The sequence below is a fragment of the Chiloscyllium plagiosum genome, unplaced genomic scaffold, assembly GCF_037043375.1.
Source record: "Chiloscyllium plagiosum isolate Xiang-an unplaced genomic scaffold, Cpla_swu_hap1 HiC_scaffold_12, whole genome shotgun sequence".
Classification (NCBI taxonomy): domain Eukaryota; kingdom Metazoa; phylum Chordata; class Chondrichthyes; order Orectolobiformes; family Hemiscylliidae; genus Chiloscyllium; species Chiloscyllium plagiosum.
The window spans coordinates 30445365-30472264 of record NW_028270150.1 but is presented as its reverse complement, the minus strand read 5'-3'; the positions used below and the strand labels follow the sequence as shown (position 1 = coordinate 30472264).

The 26900-nt window shown below is 41.3% G+C and overlaps 1 pseudogene; it reads left to right on the top strand.

The window, feature by feature from the left end:
* Window positions 1-4734: 4734 nt before the first annotated feature.
* LOC148148512 (uncharacterized) lies at window positions 4735-5448 on the top strand (annotated as a pseudogene).
* Window positions 5449-26900: the final 21452 nt, after the last annotated feature.

The window sequence follows — 26900 nt, the reverse complement described above, 5'->3', positions numbered from 1 at the left end:
CGAGTAAGGATACGCAGTAAATAGACTGGAAAAAGTTGCAAAGGACCATTTATAGATTAAGTGAATTGCATTTATTAACCATGAAAAGGATACAACATCAGTTCAGCAGAATGACACTGAGGCTAGTAGGTTAATTTATGAGGACAAGTTGCCTAGACTTCTCTTGTACTTTTCTTACTGTAAAAGATGATCTAACTTAGGTATTTCAAATGTTTGACGGAGTTGATGTGGTACATGGAGAGAAACTATTTCTTCAGTAAAAAGAGTCCGAATAGAGGAGAAAGACGATCATAAAAAAGGCAGAATTTATAAGAAGAAAGATAGTCTTCATAAGGACTTCTGAAGAAGAGTCATAGGACTCGAAATGTTAACTCTCTTTTCTTCCCACAGATGCTGCCTGAACTGCCAGAGTTTCTCCAGCAATTGCTGTTTTTGTTTCATATAGGACTTCATCCCTTTGAGAAGTACCTACTCTGTTTCCATCACATTTTGTGGGTTGTTGCTTTTTGCAGGAAGGCGAGTCCCTAGAAAGAGATTATTGGTTCATGGGTATCTACAGAATATTGTAACAAACTATCTTATCGAATGGATAGACTCTTCATGCAATTTTTTTCTTGGTCAGAAGAAATGTGAAATGCATGCCTATGCTAAGGTAACATGTCTATTCCAAGTTCTGTTTTCTTGCCATTTTCTTTGCATTTTTGCAACACTTCCTTACGGACCGAAGTTGGCCATTTTTTGAATTTGCCTGACAACATTCTCAGTAGAAAGAGCAGGATACTTGGCAACTCCTTCACTACATTTATGCTTTGCTTTCAAGTAACTCAGAGACATCCACCCCAGAAAGCTTAGATAGATAGGACAGATACTTGTAGTTATAGGAATATAGAATATCACGTTGTTTACTTGTGACTGCTTTCTGAAATGGTCTAGCAAGCTGTTGAGTCAAATTCAAGAAAGCAGCATATCGCCACCTTCTCACCTGTAACCGAAAATGGACAAGTAAATTCTGGCCTGTCCAGTCTTGCCCATATCTTGTGAATAAATAATAAAAAAAGACATCAGCAATCATAATTTAATCCTATAAAACAATTCAAATTCAATAAGCAATGTAATCCATTTGTTGTGTTTCAGCTAGTTTTTGACACATGTAGTATATATATATATACTGTAAGCTAAATGCAATGGCCCTTCTTTTTCTCTGGATGTAACTTTCATCCTTCTAATCCTGACTCTAAAAGTTATAAAGGAATCTTCAGTGGCCTCCAGTCAGGAACATTGTCATTTTTGTTGTAAACAGGACCCAGAAATGAGATAGTTCCTACTAGAGCATCAGATGTAAGTTGCTTATTGTTTTATTGCATTGTTACACATGTTTACAATTGTTTACTCGGTGTGGGCATTGCTGAATGGTGGAGGGAGTGCATGTTTGTAGATGAGGTGCCAATCAAGCCAGATGTTTTATTCTTGGATGATGTAAAGCTTCTTGACTATTGCTGAATTGCACTCGTCCAGGCAATTGGAGAGTATTCCATCACAACCTGATTTGCGCTTTATAGATGGTAGCCAAGCTTTGGGGGTGATACACACAAGGGAATTCCTAGTCTCTGACTTACTCTTCTGGCCAGAGTATTTAAATGGTTGGTTCAGTTTATCTCTGGTCAACGATAATCCTCAGGTTATTGATATTGAGATTCAGCAATGACAATTCCATTGACTGTCAGAAGGCGATGGTTAGATTCTCTCTTCTTGGAGCTAGAAATTGCCTGACAGATGTGTGATGTGAATGTCACTTGCCACTTGTCAGCCCGAACATGGATGTTATCCTGGTCTTGCTGCGTATGGAGAAGGACTGTCTCAGTATTGAAGGAATATTGAAGGGTGCTGAACCTTATGCAATTATTGGCAGACATCCCCACCCTGACCTCATGATGGAGGGAAGGTCACTAATGAAGCAGCTGATGGTTGGCCTAGAAAACACTACTGCATGTCCTGGTGTTGAGAGGAATTACCTCCAACATCTAATCCATTTTCCTTTGTGATGGGTGTGGCTCCAATCCCAATGGAGAGTTTTCATCCCGATTCCCATCGACTCCAGTTTTGCTAAAGGTTCCTTGATGCTGTAGTGAACCAAATGTGACCTTGATGTCAGGGAGAGTCATTCTCACCTCATTTCTGGAGTTCAGCTGTTTTGACTGGGTGCACTAAGGTTGTACCATACTACCCATATATTTCGTCCCTCATAAGATGACATCCTGTTTGGTGGACCGCACTATAAAGTCCAAGCCATTGTTCTATTTACATTTGCAATTTGCACCTCGCTATTTTGACATTAGCATGGAGGGCTAACCTGAAGAACCGACAATTCTTTGTTGCCTGTCCAATGTTTTCTATTTGAAATAATCCACATATCGTGACATCTTCGACTTTTAATGTTTCAAATAAAACATAATAAACAAAAGGAAAAATCACCAAGACATTTATAAATAATAAGACTTCAAAACCTTAATTATATTGATTAAACCCTATGTGTAGATATATATGCAAATAAGATATCTTACAATCTGAAAGAAGAAAGACAAAATTTAAGCCAAAGTCCTTGCGGAATGGTTCTAATCTGTATCTTTCTCCACCATGTGCCACTGCATGAACACTCTCAAATTCACCCTTCATTACCACTGATTCATTTTACTTTAGAACTATCTCGATGCTAAGTCCCCTAATTAAAGAATATTTTGTTAAAGTACCTCATGGAAAGAAAAGATGATATAGAATTGAGAATTAAGTTGCAATGGCATGAGTATCAGAATGCAGATGTGGGACTGGCATCTAGAAGTTGCTAGAGATCTAGACAATGATGTTTCTTAACATTGTGAATAGGTCTAGCATTTTCTGGTGTCTATTTTCAGATTTCCAGCATTGGCAGTTTTCTACTTTTTGTTGGAATGAACATAACAAGTACAAATGGTTCTGACTCCTTCCTCCACTTCTTGAATGTGGAAAGAAAGGATGTATTGATTTAAAGAACTTTCAACTTTTTCAAAAGGTCATTATATCCTAATATATGCTTTTCTGAGGTGTTGTTATTGTTTAAATTTTGGCAATTACTGCAATTATTTTATACGCAGGAAGTTCCCCGAAACTACAATGAAATGAGCAATGAATTCATTGACATTTAACATTTTAAAAGTTGGATTGGATTTTTTGGCCAGATTTTCTTTCAGCTTCGTTCTTAATAATTCTGCACCCATCAAATTTAAGAATCGTTATGTCTCTTGGGAAAACATTAGCTTATGAACCAGTTTACTCTGTCCCACTTCAGAGACAAAAGTTGAATTAGTGCATTGTTAATGTTTCATTCACTGGGGAGAAAATTACACAGTGGAAGTTCAACCATCACAAAAATTTTAACAACAGACCTAAGGCATATTCTGTCCATAATGAGTTCCCTCCTCAGTATATCCAATGGAAATCTTCCAAGTATTTATTTTAATGGAGGTGGGTGTGTGTGAGCATATGAGAGAGAGCTTGTGTATGAGAGAGGATCAGCGTGAGTGTGTGTGTGTGTATACGTATGCATGTGTGTGTTTGTGTAGTATAGTATAGTGGGGTCACCTGTAGTGTGACATGAACCCAAGGTCCCAGTTGAGGACATCCCCATGGGTTCAGTATGAGTCAGGTCTGCTCTGGGGTCGGTGATTCACCCTGACCAAACCTGTGCTGTACCGGACAGGAAGATCGCTGACAGTCTCACACTCCTCAGGGATACGATCGCCTACGTGCAGGACAGAGGGTTGGACACCTGCCTCATCAGCCTGGACCAGGAGAAAGCCTTTGACAGGATATCACACACGTATATGAGAGATGTTCTCTCCAAAATGGGTTTTGGGGAGGGAATCTGCAATTGGATCAGACTGCTCTACACCAACATTGTCAGTGCAGTCTCAATCAATAGGTGGGAATCAGATAGCTTCCCAGTCAGATCTGGAGTCAGGCAGGGCTGCCCTCTCTCTCCTGCCTTATTTGTGTGCTGCATAGAGCCATTTGCCGAGTCCATCAGGAAGGAATGCTAGCCTGAGAGGGGTGACTATTCCTGGCAGCGAGGACCTACAAATGAAGGCCTCCCTGTACATGGATGACGTCGCCGTTTTCTGCTCAGATCCGCTGTCCGTGCACAGATTCATGTGTATATGTGACCAGTTTGAACGGGCCTCGGGGGCCAAGGTCAACCAAGGCAAGAGTGAGGCCATGCTCTTCGGGAACTGGGCCGACCAATCCTTCATCCCCTTCACCGTCAGGACTGACCACCTGAAAGTGTTGGGTATTTGGTTCGGGGGGGCTGGGGCATGCGCCAAGTCTTGGGAGGAGCGTATCAGCAAAGTGAGGCAGAAACTGGGCAGATGGAAGCTACGGTCGCTCTCCATCATGGGAAAAAACCTGGTCATCAGGTGTGAGGCACTGTCATTGCTGTTTTCGTGGCACAGGTCTGGCCTATTCCCAGAACCTGTGCCGCTGCAGTCACCTGAGCCATCTTCCAGTTTATATGGAGATCAAAGATGGATCGGGTCGATGTATAAAGATCTGGGCAACGGGGGAAAAAAACACACCCAATGCCACCCTCACCCTGATGGCCACCTTTGTGTGTGGCTGTATCAAGCTGTACGTGGATCCCCTGTACGCAAACACCAGTGTCACTATGTACTGAGGTTCTACCTGTCCCCGGTGTTGCGAAGGATGGGCCTGGCCTCGCTGCCGCGGAATGCTCCACGTAGTTGGACTGTTCCATATCACCTGTCCTTCATGGAGAAGGTTATGAGGAAAAACACCTTTGACCACAAGTCCATCAGGAAGTGGTCAGCACGTAGTGTCCTTGAGACCCTTCGGGAAAAGGAGAGGGCGGATCCTATTGAGCGGTTCCCTGAGCAGACTGTCAAAGTCATTTGGCAGAATGCCTCATCGCCTGCACTTTCCAACAAGCACCAAGACATGGCTTGGCTGGTGGTGAGAAGGGCTCTGCCTGTGAGATCCTTTATGCACGCCCGGACTCTCTGCCGCACCGCACGCTGTCCTCGAAGCGGCTGTGAGGGGGACGAGACTGTCACACACCTCCTTCTGGAATGTGCCTATGCAGAAGAAGTCTGGAGAGGAATGCAGTGATGTTTGTCGAGGTTCATCTCGAGCAGCGCCGTGACGCGGGACTCCGTGCTCTACGGTCTTTTCCCTGGGATGCACACCGAAACGAACATCAACTGAGCCTGGAAGATCATCAGTTCGGTGAAGGACACTCTCTGGGCGGTCCGAAACCTGTTGATCTTCCCGCTGAAGGAGTTGACCCCGACTGAGTGTTGCAGACTGGCACATTCCAAGGTCCAGGACTACGTATTGAGGGACGTGCTGAAGTTTAGGGGAGCTGCTGCCAAGGCGCGGTGGGGAAAGACCACTGTGTAACATCTGCCTGCCTAAAGAAGAACAGGGGGCCCACCCAGTCATTTTGGCTCCGCTGACACCTCAATAGAAGAGCTGGATAGTAAATGTACAGACTTGTATATAGGAAAAATAAATTTCGATCTCTGTATGCACAAGAATGGCGTGACCAATTGTTTAGAGATCCAAATAATTTTATGAATAAAGTATATTTTTGAAATAAAAAAAAGTTACACTGCAGGTGACCCCACTATATGTACATACTCTCACAGTTAACCACACCCACCCACGTGCACACACACACACATATAAGTTTGTGAGGTGCATTTGTACTTGCAGAATTACATTTTATTTGCTCAAAACCTGCACAAATCTATGTAAGATTTTGTAACTCTCACTTTAGAAATAGAATCAGTCTGACCTAACATTGGGACATAATCAAACTTTAATTTCACACCTTCAGTGCATTATCTGAGCTGAGATAACACCAATTATTAAAAGCTGTCTTGAGAATGTAACTTTAAAAATATTGCTGGGATTTACATCTGAAGGAACCAAAACTAACATGGTTGTTCTAAAAGATGAAAGACTTAAGCTAAATTGGTTTAATATTACATTCCACGAGACCGCAGTCCTGTTGTTATAAATTCTGTGTCTTATGATTCTGCTCCACACTACCTGATGAAGGAGTAGTGCTCTGAAAGCTAGCGCTTCCAAATAAACCTGTTGGACTATAACCTGGTGTTGTGCCAGTTTTCAGGTAATTCAAAAAAGATTAAAGGTTTGAACTTGCTTCCTTTTCAGAGAGTAGGTCCCATTTTTTATTCTCTCATGAAATTTAGGTAATACTGGCTAGGCCAAGATTTATTTCCCATCATTAGTTGCCCTTGAGAAGATTGTATGAATGTATATCACCTGTAGCAAGTGTAAATGATCAATGTTATGTACTTGATTGATGACTTAAATTCATCATTGGTGTACCTATAGAATATGGGTGATTCTATATCTGGGTAACAGTGGCTGAATAATCCTGAGTGCACTAATAGCTACATTAAAAATTACTTTTAAAAAAATCAGTTGAACTTATCATTCTCATTATAATTATCTTGCTAGAAGTGACATACACATTTTCCTATTTTCCACAAACCAAAGGAATATGTTTAAGACTTGCTTTTTGAATTGCCGCAAGGCTTAGGAAACCTGTAGTTACTCAATGCTTCCTCCATGGCAACTCCCTAGTCAATTAGGCGTGACTTGCCAACTAATCAGTACATCATTTCCTCCCTGTAATGTAAATTGTGATTATTTGAAATTTAGCAATATTGTATTTGTCCTGATGATTGTAAGATGAAAAGTTTCAGGAAAACATCTTTCAATTCAGCAATGTTCAAGATCTATGCAATTAAAATCTGAGATAAAACTTCAAAATTTTTTAAGTACTCAGCAGGCTTGAAACCGTCTGTAGAAAATGTTGAAGATTTAAGTAAGCATGGAGGAGAGAGCAGGAGAGATTTAACTGAGATATTCAAGACAATGAAAGATTTTGAAATAATAAAAAAGGGGAAACTATTCCCACTGACAGAAGGATTAGTAACCAGAGGTCACAGGTTTAACACTATTGGTACCACAGGCACAATGACTATTTTTCTTACTCAGTGGGTTATCATAATCTGCAATTCACTGTATGAAAGACTGATGGAAGAAGATTCAAGGGGAATTGGAGAAATACTTGAAGGGAAAATACTGCTGAACTTGGGAAGAACAGGGCAATAAGACTAAATGGTTGACATATTCAAAAGCTGGCAAATGCAAGAACGGCTAATAATTTTGGGACATAGCCGTCTATGACTTAGAAGAATCCTTAATTGCATTTTTTCTAACAATGGGAAAGTGCAACTTGCACACAAGTCGAATATGCCAATATGAATCCCTGCAATAATACAATAGAGTTATAATTTTCATGCTGATTATACCCCATCTTTCTGCAGTGGAGATATTCCAACATGATGCAGGTGAATTGCATTTGAGCAGTCCAAACAATACAAAGGAGATAGAATCCTGCTCCAGCTAGTTAAGTGCACAATTCATTGCCTAATGTAAAATGTGTCCTCCATATTTACAGTCTTGCATGGCGAAGTGTTTATGCAACTGGGATAGGTTCTCTATGAAAGATGTTATATATTTTTCTCCATTTATACAAAATGTGTTTCCCTGTTTCAAATTTTGTTCCTCAGTTCAGTAGTAAGGATATCTTATTGCAGTTATACAGTTATGAGAACACAGCGAAAATACTGCTTTGGCCTCCCTACCTAAGAAAAGATGTACTTGCCACACAGGAAGTACAACAGAGGTTCACGAGGCTGATATGAGAGTTGGTAGAACTCGCCTATGAAGGGTGTTATGGACTAGGCCAGACCACTCAAAACATTCTTAAGCAGGCAGCCCCAGACCATAACTTTGCAATGTGTTTCAGTAAGTGTACAGTGAAGTTTACCCAGAGTAAGATAGCTGGGTTGACTACTAGATTTTAAAACAGATGAAAACGTATTCACAAAATAACACAATGAAATACAAAGAAGAAAATAAAGAATCCCTACGGAATGCAGTCCCGATCCAAATTAAACTTAAAAGGTGCCGTTGCGAATATACACAACAGTCCAAATAAGCAAACTCCCTTTAAAGCCCAATGTAAATGGAACACATGCTTACAGGTTGAAGTTGAAGGGCAGAGAGAGAGAAAGGGAGAGAGAGAGAGAGAGAGAGAGAGTTTCCACATAGCTCCCTGTTGAACTTCTCACCAGGTCAGACTGAACTAAAACTGCTCAGCTCAGCTAAAGTCATAGAGACATAGAGATGTACAGCATGGAAACAGACCCTTCGGTCCAACCCATCCATGCTGACCAGATATCCCAACCCAATCTAGTCCCACCTGCCAGCACCCGGCCCATATCCTTCCAAACCCTTCTTATTCATATACCCATCCAAATGCCTCTTAAATGTTGCAATTGTACCAACCTCCACCACTTCCTCTGGCAGCTCATCCCATACAGGTACCACCCTCTGTGTGAAAACGTTGCCCCCTAGGTCTCTTTTATATCTTTCCCCTCTCACCCTAAACCTATGCCCTCTAGTTCTGGACTCCCCGACACCAGGGAAAAGACTTTGCATATTTATCCTATCCATGCCCCTCATAACTTTGTAAACCTCTATAAGGTCACCCCTCAGCCTCCGATGCTCCAGGGAAAACAGTCCCAGCCTGTTCAGCCTTTCCCTATAGCTCAAATCCTCCAACCCTGGCAACATCCTTGTCAATCTTTTCTGAACCCTTTCCAGTCTTCTGGCACCTCACCTGTGACTATCGATGATACAAATATCTCAGCAAGAGCTGAAAATGTGTTGCTGGAAAACGCAGCAGGTCAGGCAGCATCCAAGGAATAGGAGAATCGATGTTTCGGGCATAAGCCCTTCTTCAGGACACTGCCTTGGATGCTGCCTGACCTGCTGCGCATTTCCAGCAACACATTTTCAGCTCTGATCTCCAGCATCTGCAGTCCTCACTTTCTCCTGCTATCTCAGCAAGAGGCCCAGCAACCACTTCTCTAGCTTCCCACAGAGTTCTAGGGTACACCTGATCAGGTCCTGGGGATTTATCCACCTTTAACCATTTCAAGACATCCAGCACTTCCTCCTCTGTAATCTGGATATTTTGCAAGATGTCACCATCTATTTCCCTACAGTCTATATCTTCCATATCCTTTTCCACAGTAAATACTGATGCAAAATATTCATTTAGTATCTCCCCCATTTTCTGTGGCTCCACACAAAGGCCGCCTTGTTGATCTTTGAGGGGCCCTCTTCTCTCCCTAGTTACCTTTTTGTCCTTAATATATTTGTAAAAACCCTTTGGATTCTCCTTAATTCTATTTGCCAAAGCTATTTCATGTCCCCGTTTTGCCTTCCTGATTTCCCTCTTAAGTATACTCCTACTTCCTTTATACTCTTCTAAGGATTCACTCGATCTATCCTGTCTATACCTGATATATGCTTCCTTCTTTTCCTTAACCAAACCCTCAATTTCTTTAGTCATCCAGCATTCCCTATACCTACCAACCTTCCCTTTCACCCTGACAGGAATATACTTTCTCTGGATTCTTGTTATCTCATTTCTGAAGGCTTCCCATTTTTCAGCCATCCCTTTACCTGCGAACATCTGTCTCCAATCAGGTTTCAAAAATTCTTGCCTAATACCATCAAAATTGGCCTTTCTCCAATTTAGAACTTCAACTTTTAGATCTGGTCTATCCTTTTCCATCACGATTTTAAAACGAATAGAATTATGGTCGCTGGCCCCAAAGTGCTCCCCCACTGACACCTCTGTCACCTGCCCTGCCTTATTTCACAAGAGTTGGTCAAGTTTTGCATCTTCTCTAGTAGGTACATCCACATACTGAATCAGAAACTTGTCTTGTACACACTTAAGAAATTCCTCTCCATCTAAACCTTTAACACTATGGCAGTCCCAGTTGATGTTTGGAAAGTTAAAATCCCATACCGTAACTACCCTATTATTCTTACAGATAGCTGAGATCTCTTTACAAGTCTGTTTCTCAATTCCCCTCTGACTATTGGGGGGTGTATAATACAATCCCAATAAGGTGATCGTCCCTTTCTTATTTCTCAGTTCCACCCAAATAACTTCCCTGGATGTATTTCTGGGAATATCCTCCCTCATCATCCCTCATCATCCCTTATGAAAAATGCCATCTCCCCTCCTCTCTTGCCTCCCTTTCTATTCTTCCTATAGCATTTGTATCCTGGAACATTAAGCTGCCAGTCCTGCCCATCCCTGAGCCATGTTTCTGTAATTGCTATGATATCCCAGTCCCATGTTCCTAACCATGCCCTGAGTTCAACTGCCTTCCCTGTTAGGCCCCTTGCATTGAAATAAATGCAGTTTAATTTATTAGTCCTACCTCGTCCCTGCCTTCCATGACTGTTTGACTCACTTCTGTTCTCAGCTGTACCCGTCTCAGATCGATCTCTTTCCTCACTATCTCCCTAGGTCCCACCCCCCACCCCGTCCCCCCCAACTTACTGGTTTAAATCCTCCCAAGCAGCTCACTTCTACCCCAAAAGAGATTCCAATGATCCAAAAATGTGAATCCTTCTCCCATACACCAGCTCCTCAGCCATGCATTCATCTGCACTATCCTCCTATTCCTGCCCTCACTAGCTTGTAGCACTGGGAGTAATCCAGATATTATTACTCTTGAGGACCTCCTTTTTAAATTTCTGCCTAACTGTCTGTAATCTCCCTTCAGAATCTCAACCTTTTCCCTTTCTATGTCGTTGGTTCCAATGTGGACAATGACCTCCTGCTGGCCCCTCTCCCCTGTGAGAACATTCTGCACCCTCTCTGAGACATCCTTGATCCTGGCACCAGGGAAACAACACACCATTCTGCTTTTTTGCTGCTGGCCACAGAAACGTCTGTCTGTACCTCGGACTACAGAATCCCGTAACACAATTGATCTCTTGGAAGCCGACATACCTCTCGTTCCATTACAGCCAGTCTCAATACCAGAAACTTGGCTGTTCGTGCTACGTTCCGCTGAGAATCCATCACCCACTACAACTTCGAAAACAGCATACCTGTTTGAAATGGGTATAACCACAAAAGACTCCTGCATTAGCTGCCTACCTCTCTTATTCTTCCTGGAGTTAACCCATCTATGTTACTGTATCTGAGACTTTCCCCCTTCCTATAAATGCCATCCATCACACACTGTTGCTGTTGCAAATTCCTCATCACTTCTATCTGTCTCTCCAACCAATCCACTCGATCTGATAAGATTCGCATCCAACAGCATTTATGGCAGATATAATCCGCAGTAACGCTTAAACTCTCTTTAAACTCTCACATCTGACAAGAAGCACACATCAAGCTGACCACTCCCATTTCATTATACAGGTCACTTCTAAAACATGACCACTTTGGCCTGAAGTCTCATATGTTTACATATAAACAAAAGGCCTCTCAAGATCCTTTTCATTTCTGTACCAAACCAGACTGATCAGAGCCCAGCCTGGTTTATTGCTCCTCTGAAAAAAATCAAGGACAGAGTCTCCTTGAGCCAAGGAACAGCGTTTAGAAAAAAAGGGACCAGCTTTGTGACAAGGGATATAGGTTTGACGAGACCTGTATTCACGGGGGTTTAGAAGGTGACAAGGGATCTGATTGAATTGTATAAAGTTCTAACAGGGCTGGACAGATTAGATGCAGGGACCATGTCTTTCTTGGTTGCAAATGTAAAACTGGGGACACAGTCTCAGGATACAGGGTAGACCATTTAGGACTGAGATAAGGAAATCATCTTCACACAGAGATGTGTGGAGGCCAAGTCACTGAATATATCCAAGAAAGAATTAGATAAATTATCACATTTTAAAGGCATCAAAAGGTATGGGGAGAAAATGGGAATATGGCACTGAGATAGAGGTTCAGCCAGGGTGATCTTGAATATCAGAGCAGGCCCAAAGAGCCAAATGTTCTTCACCTTTCTATGTTTCGATGTTAACATCATTAACAAATGGAGAATATTTTATTCAAAATGAGCTCATCAAATTGACCTCATTTATGAAAAAACATAAAACTATAAGGAGATAGAATATAATTATTAAAAGTCTAAGAGCCAATAGTAATATAGGCATAACTAAATTTATTAAACAGAATAAAAAGCCACAAAATACAATGTCAATATCCTCAAATAAAGCTGCAGATTAGATTTTTTTGCCCTCGTACAGCAATTGATATGTGGAACAAATACCAAGAAAAAGCAGTAAATGTCATGTTAATTAACTCCTTAAAAGAGCAAGGATAATTGTCTGGTTAGGAATAAGTAAGAAGGTTATAGTGATAAGTGTAAACAGAGTTGATCAAATGCCCCTTAAGGCCATTATGGTTTACATGCTGTTGAAACCATGGCAATATCATTTGGGAAAGCAACTGGTCAAACCTAAATACTGGAAGCTTTAAGGTTGCACAGATATTCATAGAATGTTTCTTCAGAGCATTAATACAGTATTTATATTATAACTGTGGAAATGGTTTCAAATGGCTTTGTTTGACAGATCGGTATAGCATAAATCCAGAGTCAGGGCACGTATAACAAATTAACAATTATCCTGTACTTACATCAAAGTGCCAGGTCTAATTACATGCTCTTATCCTTGGTAGGGCGGGAGTTCAAATCTTTCTTACTCAGAGACAGGAGTATGATAAAATTAAATTTGTTGACCTTGTACATCTTCAGTAGTTATACTGGCTCTAGAAAGGGAAAGAGGCAAAGCAAGAGTTTCCTTCCTGAAGAAGTCTAACCAAAGGTTTAGTTATTATGGAAAGCATCAAGCTTGTCACAAGCACATTTCCGCATTTATAAAAGTGCAAGTCATGTGAATTCACTCCTTTGCACTATTATACTGTGATGGGGGTCAGTTAGCTGAAGAGATGGTTTGCAATGCACAAGGACGCTAATAGGGTATGACTTTAATTTCCGTATCAATTGAGGTCACCATGAAAATTTCATCTTCTCAACTTTACCCTTCACCTGAGTGGTGACCCTTCCATTAAATCATCACCAATCACATCTCTCTTGATTTAATGAGAGCATGGAACTATGGCAATTTTGCTTTAACTTTATACTGTAATAGCTATTAATATATCTGTTATTGTGATTAATGGAGACAAATCCTGCTTCCCAACTGTTCTTTAATCCTCACATGGTTTCTGAATTAATCAGCCACCTTCATTTATGTTATGTTGTTTAAATTTTCCTTACAACTTCTTGTCTGTCACTCTATACTTTGTGATGGAGAAGATGATGTTCGGGTCCAAAGCTTACATATCACTTACAATGGCATAACTGTTAGATTGAACACTGACACTTTTAAATCTAACAGGTGGAGTAAGTCGGGTACATCTCATGTGCCTCCATGGGATAAACGTAGGAATGCCAACAGAGACTATGACCCAATGACATTGAAGTTATACCAGTTTACATCCAAGTCGGGATGGAGTGGTGTTCACATGCATTTGCTACCTTTATCCTTCCAAATTGTGGGAATACTAGATTTGGGATGTGTTCAGAAAGACTTGGCAAGATTTTGCAGCATACCCTGTGGATAGTACATACTAAGAGGGATCCTGTACTGGGGCTCATCCACTCCCTTCACCGTTCTCTTTTCTTTCTCTTTTCTTGCATTTTTTTACTGACATAGTTCCCTTTACTTACCATCAGAGGTGGCAACGAATCTCAGTGTGGACTTCAGTGGGCCCAGTGCAGACCTCAATGGTGAGTGGGCCCAGCGTGGAACCCTTGGTGGTGGTGAGTGGGCCCAGCACAGAACTCAATGGTAATGGCAAATTGGCCCAGTGCAGATCCTATGGTGATGGCAAGTGGGCCCAGTGCAAACTGTGACAGGTTGGCCCAACGCGCAACTAGATGGCAAGTGGGCCCAGAGCGGATTTGAATGGTGATGGCAATGGCGAGTAGGCCCACTGTGGATGCTGTGGCAATGGCAATGGTGAATGGGCCCAGTGTAGACCCTGTGGCGAGTGGGCCCAGTGCAGACCCTGCAGCGATGGCCATGGCGAGCGGGTCCAGTGCAGGCTCCGTGGCAATGGCAATGGCGAGTGGGCCCAGTGCAGACCCTGTCGCAATAGCGAGTGGACCCAGTGCGGACGCCATGGTGATAGCAAGTGGGCTCAATGTGGACCCCATGGCGATGGTGAGTGGGCTCAGCGTGGACCCTGTAGCAATAACGAGTGGGTCCAGTGCGGACCCCATGGAAGCAGTAAGTGAGTCCCTATTTAGTTTTCCAGGGTGAGCATGGACCTGGCATTGGAATTGGGGGCTGCAACATTGGCTGCAACAACGTTGGCAAGATAGTCCCAGTAGCAAAAGATGGCATCTGAGAATCGGCGACAGTTGGATCCAATGCTGGTGATGGTGGAGCTGTGGTGGAAGGACATCACAGCGACATCGACGCTGTGGGCTCAGCGGCAAGAGATGCGTCTCTGAGACTAATGCATCCAGAGCAAGCTGCAAGGAGGTGAAAGTCAGGCCAGTGGTGAAAGATGGTGCTGAGAGTGGGGTCCTGTGTAAATGGCGGTGAGATGGGATAGGAGGAATGGCGGCACAAGCATCATTAATAATGAGCTGGCTCAGGACTGATGGACTCTCTTTAAGTTAAATCTTTCTATCATTTTTCTTATTCTTAAAACTATTCAAAATGTTACTTGATAGGAGTGACAGCGGGATAGCTTTTCATTGTATTTAATGTTTTTCTCACTGTAATATACATATGACAATAAAATGATAAATAATATAGTTACAAAACTTAAAATACATTTGGACAGGTACATGAACAGAAAGATTTAGAGGGTTATGGGCCACGTGAGGAAAAATTGGACAAGTTTAGTTTGGGAAATCTGGTCGGCATGGACAAGTTGGATTGAAGGTTCTGTTTCCTTGCTATGTGGTAAAAACAATGACTGCAGATGCTGGAAACCAGAGTCTAGATTAGAGTGGTGCTGGAAAAGCACAGCAGTTCAGGCAGCATCCGAGGAGCAGGAAAATCGAAGTTTTGGGCAAAAGCCCTTCATCAGGAATAGAGATAGAGTGCATGTAGGGTGGAGAGATAAATGAGAGGAGGGTGGGGGTGGGGAGAAAGTAGCATAGAGTACAGTAGGTGAATGAGGGTATGGAGGTGATAGGTCAGGGAGGAGGGTGGGGCAAGGTAGCAAAGAGTACAGTGGGTGAATGGGAGTGGGGATGAAGGTGATAGGTCAGAGAGGAGGGTGGAGTGGATCGGTGGAAAGGGAGATAGACAGGTTAGACAAGTCATGGGGACAGTGCTGAGCTGGAAGTTTGGAACTGGGGTGAGGTGGGGGAAGGGGAAATGAGGAAACTGGTGAAATCCACATTGATGCGCTGTGGTTGAAGTGTTCCGAGGTGGAAGATGACTCTATGATTCTATAATTGTACTGAAGGTTGGAATGCTTCTGGCCATATTGTTCACATTCACGAGCTGTTCAGCTACACGGGAGCCAATCACATAGTTGTTGGCAGGCAGAAGGTCTTCATCATCAACAATTGTCATGACTCCAAAGACCAATCAGCTACTTGCTGGTCAAATCTCCTTTTGTACGCACTCTATCTCGGTAACCTTCCTCCACAACTTGAATAAGAGCACTTACAATGAGTATCAGAATGGGATTACTGTTTTTATAAAATACAGTGATCTCTTCCATAATCCTTATGTCTCTAAAACACCACTTATCTCATTTCAGCCACAATCATAAATATAAAGAATTAAAAAAAGATACGGCCCTCACATTTGTTACATCGTTGACCTCAAAAGCAGCAGTTTCCTACAGAAAAACAGCCTGCCAATCGTAAACTGCTTATATGTAGTAGGCATTTAATGCTCACAGGCAATGAGGGACTAGCATTAGTTAAAATAAATGCAAATACAACTATTCTAAGAACAAATAAATGGGAAGATCAAATGGATTGTTTAATAACCAGTCAAGTACTGGTTCACAGCAGTAACATAGTAGATTGCTTCTATCATAATTTTTCCCGATTTAAGAAATGTCGCATAGGACATAAAAGCCTTTATTCTATCACTCGTTGATTCTTGTAAAGCTAAGTGTAGATTATTTTATATTTTCCTGTCATTCGATTTTCTACGTAGCCGTTATTTCTAATTCTGTATTTTACACTATTCCCCCTTTTAAAAAAGAATCAATATTGAAAATGTACATTTTTTTTGTTTAAAAAGACACAAAGGGATTAAAATGAAAACTAAGTGAAGTCTAGGTGGCTGCACTCTTCCAGGAGGGTATTTGTTCCTATATTATCTAACCAGGAAGCCAATCACTCAACTAGTCAACCTTTAAATTATCACGGAACTTAGACTAATCCAATTTGTTACAGCACTTTTAAGCCATGTGAGACATCACATAACACTTGCACAAATATCTCTGCCACCTGGTAATTGAACAACAGTTTTTAAAAGTGCCATTTACTGAACATCAGGAAGCACAAATTTGTTTTCCTCTTCTTAAATAGCCAATACAAGTCCAATGTGTTAAAAGCTATCACTCATAAACAGGGAAAGGGTCAGCTGATAAAGGTCAAAGAGTTCTTTCAGCTGACCTTTGGTTCTCTCCATCACTGAACCTGTGACTTTCAAGTATTGTTTCTAGACTTCAATAGCAGATAGATATAGGAATTATTAACCCATGAAAACAACATAAAAGTACAGTCATATCAGTTCAGTAGCCAGAACAACATATGAAATGTCAAATCTATCTCCCTATTAAAACATTCATTTTTATTGCTCTTTATTGATAAATTGTTAGTTTATCCTATAGCAAAGTGCATTACAACTTTTTCTTTGGTTACGTTTTACTTCTAATTTCCCTTTAAATTATCATTCAAATCGCAATGTCAAAGGTGGTAAGCATTGGTCAAAACACGTTGCAGTTCAATGCAGTGTTGGAGCTCCAAATATCAACTTCCTTAAGGTGAAACTTAGGTCAACTAAGTCAGGCAAGATTGCTTTCATCATGCTCTTAATGGTTACTTTAGTTGTTGACTGAAGGCTATAGGAAGAAGACAGGAGTGTGGTATTAATTGAACTGCTACTTAAAAGAACCAGCAGAGATAAAATGGGCCAAATGGTCTCCTCCAGTGTTAGAGCCATTCTATGGTTTTGTGAACAGTAGCTGTATTGGAAAAATGTGTCAGAACAAGACATGTTATATGACTTAAACCCATTGAGACAGTTATGTGATTTCAAATAATGAATTATAACACATCAACATATACACATATACTCCAATATTTGCAGATTTACACATATAAAACTATCTGCAAATAAATAAATGCTGCTCAGTTGCACATATATAAAGATACACACTTGCACATTCTTATATAAAACTATTTGCACATATACACAGTAGTAAATGAATATAAAGAAGTGTGATCTCCCAGGGATCAAGAGGTGCTGGTGGACAAGATAGTGACGAAGAAGGCCCTCTTTATTCCCCAGGATGAATAGAGGATACCAAGCCATCAGGTGCTGCCTTGTCTGAAACAACCATTCTGGTCCATGGTCTGGAGGAATGCACAACAATGTTCCAGAAGATAAATGACCTTCTGTATTCCACAAGGATAGGTGTTGTCAACTTGGTAGCTCTCCCAGCTTTTCAGTATCCATCACCTCTCCTCTTTGCCTGTTCCAGTTATGCAGAGCACAGCATGCTAAGATTATGTGGCACACTCTGTCTATAGTATATTAGAGTCAACTGAGGATTGTAACCATATCTTCAGGAGGCCTGTAACTGCTCCATAATGGCCCTGGTAGAAGAATGGGCTTCCTTGTATCTACATTTGGCCCCAGTCAGAGAGTTGCAATTCATGGTCATAAAGGCTACTCCTCTTGTAAGTAGTAGATATCATGGGTTAGAAGGATATTGGCAAAGGAGGCCTGGCGAGTTGTTGCAATGCATCATGTACGTAGTACATATGTCATCCATTCTCTATCTGTGGAGGAGGGAGAGAATATTTAAAGTAGTGAGTGGGAGTACTGATCAAGTCAACTTCTTGTCCTAGATTAGAATTTGATGAAGCAGCTAAAATTGATTGGGTCCAGGAACAACCCTGAGAATCACCAACAATGATGTCCTGAGTCTGAGATGATTGGCCTCCAATAACCACAACAGTCATCTGTGATAGAAGTGTGATTCCAAACAGTGGAGAACTTCAGCCCCCACACTCCCCCACCATCCCACCCCTCTCAATTCCAAATTCCTATTGGCTCAATTCTGCAAAAACTCCTTGATATTATATTCAATCACAAGCTTCCTTGATGTTAGCAGCCAGCAGTCACTCTCATCCTACCTTGTGAGTTCAGGTCCTTGGTCTGTAATGAGGCCTGGAGCCATGTGGACCTGGTAAATTTGAAGCTGAGTGTTACTGTCTAAGTGGCACCTGATAGCACTGTCAATAACTCTCCCGTACTTTGCTAATACTTGAAAGTAGACTAATGGGGCATTAATTTGTCAGGTTGAATTTGTCTTACTTTTTGTGAACAGGACATTCCTGGGCAATTTTCTACATCATTACTGCATTGCAACAGTTTGAATAGGTCAAAGCTATTTCTGGAGCACAAGCCTTCAGTATTATTGCCAGTTCATTATCATATCCAGTACTGTCAGTCATGTCTTGATATTACATGGAGTGAATCAAATAGGCTGAAGATCAGAATTTGAGATGCTGGGGAGCTCAGGAGGAAATGGATATGGATCATCCAAGATAGTCACGACAACTTCAACCCTCTTTTGCACTGATTAGATTAGATCAGCCCACACCGACCCTCCGAAGAGTAACGCACCCAGACCCACTTCCCTCTGACTAATGCATCTAACACTATGAGCAATTTAGCATGACCAATTCACCTAACCTGCACATCTTTGGACTATGGGAGGAAACTGGAGCACCCGGAGGAAACCCATGCAGACACAGGGAGAATGTGCAAACTCCATACAGACAGTCGCCTGAGGCTGGAATCGAACCTGGTACCCTGGTGCTGTGGGGCAACAGTGCTAAACACTGAGCCACCGTGAAGCAGTCCTGCAGTTCACGCTGGAAGCTGAGCCGTGATCTAAGTTCACCCATCAATACTGTGAGTGAAATGAAGGGGCACAGAATTCCAGAAGAATTTGTAAATTTTGGAGGATTGGAACTGAAAAAGCTTTACAAAGACCAAGTCTTGAAGTGGTAAAATAGTGGATTAAGATTTCAACATAACCTTACTACAAAGCTGTGAAGGTGAAACCATGGAAACTGTTTTCCTCACTGGAATAGTTTGGTCGAGATCAAGCTCCTTTATTCCTGGGGTTGTCACAAATGTTAAAGATTTTGAAAAGTATGCAGAATTCCCCAACTCACCTGTCTGTGAGTCAGAAAGCATGGACCTGGTTTTTGTACTTAACAAGAATCACTATTCATTATAAACGAATAGACAATGGTGAACCTTGTGTAAACTCCCCCCGTGTACACACACACAGAAATGTTACAGATGGAGGGAAAGACTAGCAAATTGGTTCAACGTCCCTGTTGACAAAAATTCCTGAAATAATTCTTGTGCTAATCAGAACATTGCTTCTTAATCTTCCTCTTCTAGATGCTTTGACATGCTTGCAGAAGGCACAGACTGACTAGTTCACATTTAAAATGGCTTCGGACTCCTTATTTGAAAGCCACAGTTTACAGTAACAGCAAAAGGACAAGTTCATTTGTTTTCTTCAGGCTGAAAGTATTTTTTAGTGCAGCGAACAGAGACAGCTCCTGAGCATGTGGAGATCTGATGGCTTATCCCTACCTTGTTCACAGCACCAAACTATTCAACTACCTTGGAACCAATCATACAATTGTTTGCAGGCAGAAGGTCTTTGTCATTGATAACAGGTTCCTAGCCCACAGATTAATCAGCTAACTAATGCCAGATAATTCTCAATTTGGGCATAGCCCTTGGCCCCAGCTTGTCTACAAACTGTCTACCGCTGCTTGGAATTGCAGCTGTGCAAATGATACTTACAATGAGTGTCTGATTACTTGATTTCAAAGAATGCAGCAATATCTCAACAATCATTTGTGTTTAAAACTGTTCTTTTCCCACTTCAGGCCACAATCAAAAATATAGAAAAACTAACAGACACAGTCATTAAGAACGTCAGTACATCTTTGATAGTGATCACAAGAATGATAGGATGACTTCAGTTTTGACAATGTTAGGCTGAAGGACCCATTCATATTTTGGAAGACAAAGCACTGGAGAATGCAACAATAGTCACCGGAGTGAGTGAGACCAGTGAAGTGGAAAAGTTGGAGATTATATGTGTTCAACTAAAACTATGTGCCATGTTTTCAGTTGATATTGTAAAAGGTGGAATTTAATTGTGAAGAGATGTTCAAAGCTGGAAGCCTAAGGTACATCCAAAGTAACATTGCAGGCAATATGTTGTGACATGTATGTATAGAAGCAGGACAGAGCAGTGCCGTAGAATTGGACGTCACAGGAAAATTTGATACACTGAAATTCTAAAGAGCGCTTTGCATAGTCTAATTATGTACTGTTGTGTACCCTGTGTTCATTAACATCTTTCTTTTATATAGTGGTTCAGGTCTTGTCATGCTTGATTATGTACCATCTTTTGTATAATAGTTGCAAAGAATTATTGTGTGTTACAACATCTTCAGTTTTCCTGCTGAGCATTCTGTTTAAAGGAATGAGATCACTAGGGGAGATCCAGTTGGATGAATCAGAAGCTTCAGCAGGCAATAATGGATTGGGCACCCATTTCCACGGCCCAGTTTGCCTTCCCATTGACCATAACGGGACAGAAGTTCAGTCAGGTTGTATATTGAGTGTTTTATCCACTCATATAATAGGAGGGATCATAATTACATCATGAGGGAAACAGCCATATATCCAGGAAGAAAAGTGGAACGTTTCAGATTCGACTGTGAACATTAAGTCAGTTTCTGCCTCAGTTAATCAGACTTCAGTATTTGGGCTCAAGTTGAAAGCCATAACAAATATAATTGATAAGAATGTTAATATGTAAGAGATATCATTGAGATATTGTTTGATGCAGTGGCACTGATGGAGAGAGCCCTTCTTTAAACAGGCTTTAATGAAGTGGCAAACTTGTTTGTAAATGCATCAACCAATGACATACATTGGGTTGAAATAAACCCTTATCTGGGAGCCAATGCCACATCAAAAACTTTGCTTTATTTTCTTCTGGCTATTCCTCTCCACCAAATAAAAGAAAATTATTTGCCACATATCTTTCTTCATGAAGAGTCTGCTCCCTTAAACTACCCCATATTTAAGGAGAAAGTGAAGTCTAACTTCTTCCATCTCAAAAGAAAGCAAACAAGTAATCAATCAGCCTTTGAAAGAGAGAGTAGAGTCTGCAGCAGAGAGGCCGCTCTTCCTACCATATGCCTTTCACTTTCCCCGGGGCCGCATTGGCATTCTGAAGTACTGCTACTTGATTTCCTCCATTACCTGGTTTTAATTAACCTCCTGAAGTCTCTTTGTGTGGCTGATGATGTCAGTGGAACGGCTGAATAGAAAAACACCCCTGTCAGATTTTTGGGACAAGCTCCAGATGAATGGGTCGACTCAGCCTGGTGGTTGTTTCCTCTTTAATCCCATGTTTAGGAGCACGAGCTGTGGACAATAGACAACTCCTCCAGCCTCTCTAATCTTGATTCCATTTGACACATCCAGCCCTTTTGTTGACCCTCATAAGAATCAGCTACCTCAATGTACTCAAGATAAGATTACCTTCAGAAGTGTCATTGAGATAAAACAGTCCAGAGTACTGTGCCTGGCAACTCCATGCCTGAGAAAATGGCATTACTAAGCAACCTTCTTTAAAATGTCATTGTGTATAAGCCTCAGTTAAAGTGCTGCTTTCCACAGGATACACAAGCTGATGAAAGGCCTAAGCCTGCCAGATCATTACATATATTTTTGTAAAACCAGTCAAGCTAAACTTTAAACCATTTGATTCATTTTACGGGTAACCAGTTTGTCAGTAGCTCTGTTGATCAGTATTCCTGCTGAGTGGGTGTTTGAAAGGGAATGATTACTGAAAAGAAGTGACAATTCTTTATTTTGTACTTGCCCACTGTGAGATGCAGTGCAGCAGAGCAAACACAGGCAGTCAGTCAACACAGAGAGATACAGAGTCTTCAACACAATAAATGGAAATTTGAACAAAGGTCTTATCAGTGAGCTATCCAGGGGAAGTGAACTCTTATTCTAAATTTTGAAATATTGGCAATTTGCCCTCAACCAATATCATATATAAAAAATATATGTAAAAATATCAGAGCATTATCATATTCCTGCTTCCGAAATCTTGCGGTATGAAAATTGTTTCGGACAACAAAGATTACATTTCAAAAGTATTTGCTTATCTGTAAGGGACATTGGAAAGAACAAATGGTATGGAAGATGCTGGAAAAGTGGATGTCTTATTTTGTCTTTTTTAAAATGCCGTAATTTACTTATTAGTACAATTTATTTAATATAATACTCACACTCCTCCATTTAAAACAACCATATCCAACTTCTACAATTTAAATTTACAATCTGTCTTTCACATTGAGGTTTGTGATAGTTGGAAAACTGAACACTTGTGTGCAGATTTACATTGTAGACATACAGCATTTGGAAAGCCAGGAAGACTCCAAGATTGGATAAAATCTCACCTAGTGCATCATAAAGGTGTCTAAATTCAACTGAAATTGGATTTAGCTGAGAAAGTTGGAACCAAATGCAGCAAAGTAATAGAAGTAACATAAGGGAAGTAAAGTTATGACTTAAAATAAGGATTCCAAAGAATAAGTTAAGGACTTTGCATTGCAGAAGGAGTGTTTGGAATGAAATAAGGTCCTTGGCATATTTAGCATTATTTACAGGAAGTAACTAACAAGCTTAGAAGACATGGCAGCAGAACTCATTGTCATAGAGAGAGTACAGCAGAGGTTCACAAGGCTGATACAGCAGTTGGCAGCGCTGTCCTGAGATAGCTTCAAACCCCTGGGCCTGTATTCACTTGAGTTTAAGAAGAATGAGAGGGAGTCTGATTGAAACTATGAAATTCTAACAAGGCTGGATTGACTAAATGCAGGAAGAATGAGTTCCCTGGCTGGGTGGTCTAGAACTAGAGTCTCAGAATACAGGGCAGACCTGTTACAACTGAGATGAAGAGAAATCTCTCACTTAAAATGTTGTGAAATTATAGGATTCTTGACCATAGAAAGTTGTTGAGGTCAAGTCACTGAATATATTCAAGAAAGGGACAGATACATTTCTAGATTTTAAAGGCATCAAGAGATTTGGTGAGAAAGCAGAAATATGACATTGAGATAAAGGGTCAATTATGATCACATTGAATGGCAGAGCAGGCCCGAAGGGCTCTATGACTCAGTAAGTCTATGCCCCAATATTCACCAGCACCAGTTGTGACCAAAAGTCCACACGTTGGACTCCTGATCTGTCCAGCACCATTGCAGACATCTCCTAGCTCTTGGCAATTTTCAGAGAGTCAGGTCAATTTTTGAGGATAGACTGTCTACTAATACTCCTGACTAACAGACCAACTCCCACAACTACCTTGATTACACTTCTTCACAGCTTCTTTCACATTCATTCCATAATTTCTGATGATGCTACCTTCCATAACAGTGCTTCCAACATTTCCTCCTTTTCCCTTAACCAAGGATTCCCTTCCACTATGGTGGACAGTGCCATTAAAGAATGTCAAATCATTCCCTGTATCTCTGCCCTCACCACTTCCCCTCCCTCCCAGAACCATAGAGGGTATCCCTCATCCTCATTTTCCACCTCATCTGACTCTGTGACTATCAATCATCCCCTGCCATTTCTACCAACTTCTGAATGATACCAGCACCAAATGCTTCTTCCACTCCCAGCCCTTGTTAGCATTCTGAAGGGATTGTTCCCTCTGTGATACCTGGTCCACCCCTCTATCATCCCCAACATCTCATCCCTTTCCCATGGCATCTCCCCATGCGATCTCAGAAAATGTAACACTTGCCCTTTTAGGCCTTAAACACACCTTCAAGGTGTAGCAGCAATTTATTTATACTTCTTTCAATCTCATCTACTGTATGCACTACTCACAATGCAGCTTCTCTTACAGTGGGAGACCGAATACAGACTGAGTCATCATTTTAGAAAAAAACTTCTTCTCAGGTTGTTAACTGACCCTGTCCTTCTGGCCTCTTGTCATTTTAGTTACCCTTCTTGTTCTCATGCTCACATTTCTACTCTGCACTGTTCCAACAAAGTTCAAGACAAGAACAGCACCTAATTTTCTATTTACGCACTTTAGAGACTTCTGGATTCAACAATGAATTTAATAACATCATACCATGAACATTCACCTCCATTTTGATTCCACTGCCTTCCCACACATTTTAATTCTGGTTCTCTCTCCACAGATCCTACCAGACCTACTGAGTTTCCCCAGCACTTTCTGTTTTTGTTTCAACTTTTCAAGAAATCATGGTTCACAGCCCCTCAAAGTTTTCATGAACTATAGTTTGGATGAAGGAACACTTTGCCATGAATGCATAATGAGGCTTGGCTCAGTGCCCAGTTATCAAGTAATCTGTTGATAGAGCTGTACCTGAGGCAGGGGGAGTTGAAGTGTTCAGCCACAGGCCAGCAGAGTTGCTGGTTGTGGGTGTCCCAGAGATGTTCTCTGAAATGATCCGCAAGATAGGCGTCCTGTCTCCCCAACGTACAGGAGATCACACTGGGTGCAACGGATGCAGTAAATGACACTGGTAGAGGTTTAGATTATATTAGATTCCCTACACTGTGGAAACAGGCCCTTCGGCTCAACAAGTCCACACCGACCCTCCGTAACAGCAACCCACCCAGTCCGATTCCCTTACATTCACCCCTGACTAATGCACCTTACACTACGGGCAATTTAGCACGGCCAATTCACCTAACCTGCACATCTTTGGACTGTGGGAGGAAACCGGAGCACCCGGAGGAAACCCACGCAGACACGGGGAGAATGTGCAAACTCCACACAGTCAGTCGCCTGAGGCGGGATTGGAACCCAGGTCTCTGGCGCTGTGAGGCAGCAGTGCTAATCACTGTGCCACCGTGCCACCCACATGATCAAAACTCACATGAAGATTGACCTTCAAGCAAGGTAATGTAGGGAAGTGAATGACTGTAGAACTATACAGCAGTAAAAGTCAATCACTTCAGAGATAAACAAGAATATGTATGGAGTCTTTAATCAGCACATTACAATGAAATATTTGTTGATATTTTTGGTCTTTAACAATAGTGAGATAATTCTAAAGTTGTAAAGCTACAATTGACAGTAAATAAGTTGCAATATTTTTGGAAAGCTATCACAGAGAGGTGTTTCACACTATTTGGCAGTTTTATAACTTTTTAAACAATACTTTTTTGAATAATCCCACAGCAAACACACTGATTAACATCACAAGCTGTTTATAAGTAAAACCAGATACTAATGAGGCAAATAATGACACTAAGAAAAAGCTGACTAATCATGTACTTGTGGAGACACATGGTTTAAAAAAAATCTTTCTCGATTTACAGTGTGTCTTTATATTCTGAAAGCCTGCATGATCCCATAAGGCGACATAGAATTTGTAATTAGGGCCAATCAATGGGATGATCAAATTCTGCTTTTATTTTCCCAGAAAAAAAAATCACTGTTGAATGCTAATTTGAATCTAAAACTCCAGTTGATGTTGTTCCAATTTCTGCTTGAATAGTAGCTATTCTGCTGTTCGATGCATTGCATTGAGCTTGATGTTTTAATGAGGTACATAGCAAAATCCGACAGGTGCAGAAATGAAGTAGTTGGAAACCCTCTGGGAAACATCAGCTGAAACACTTGTGCTGATCGAGCCAACTACTGGAAATCTGAGCAATTCAAAAGAAGGGTGGCTAATTTACCTGAGACTTTATTTTTAATAAAGTGGGAAATGTCAGACTATTACTTTAATTATAAAGTTGCTAAACAAAATCAACCTAAAGACATCCTATTCACAGTTGATATATTGCACTATATGTCTGCAAAACTACATAGGGAAGTCATTTTTACATCCCATCTAATCGCCTTGCCGGCAGTACCTACAGGAGACTCAGTGAGCTGCTCCAAGGAGAATCCCATGGATTGACATCTGTCTTTTCTTGGATGCTGACTGGGTTGTGTCTGGGCTGAGTAGAATTCAGTAATGGGTGTGTGTCAGTGTGTCGTGGGACAGCAGCAATTGCCAGTTCGCATATTTCCTGATTGTCACTGACAACTACCTGACCTGAGTCTCCATGTGGAGCCTATTATTCATGTTTCTGTTTTGGGGGAGGTGATGGCCTAGTGGTATTATTACTCAACTATTAATCCAGAGACCCTGGACATGTTCTGGGGATTCGGGTTCGAATCTGCCATGGCAGATGGTGGAATTTGAATTCAAATGTTAATTGGAATTCAGAGTCAAATGATGACCATGTAAATATTGTCGATTGTTGGAAAATCCTACCTGTTTCACAAATGTCATTCAGGGAAAAAAAACTGGCATTCCTACCTGGTCTGGCCTACATGTGATTCTCGATCCATAATAAAGTAGTTGACACTTAACTGCCCTCTGGGTAATTAGGGATGAGTGATGCCCACATCTTGTGAACGAATAAGGAAAAAAGCTGATATCAATATAAAATCTTCCTACTCTGACCAAAGGTTTGACATGGGACCATCAGGTTTGATTAGATTACTTACTTACAGTGTGGAAACAGGTCCT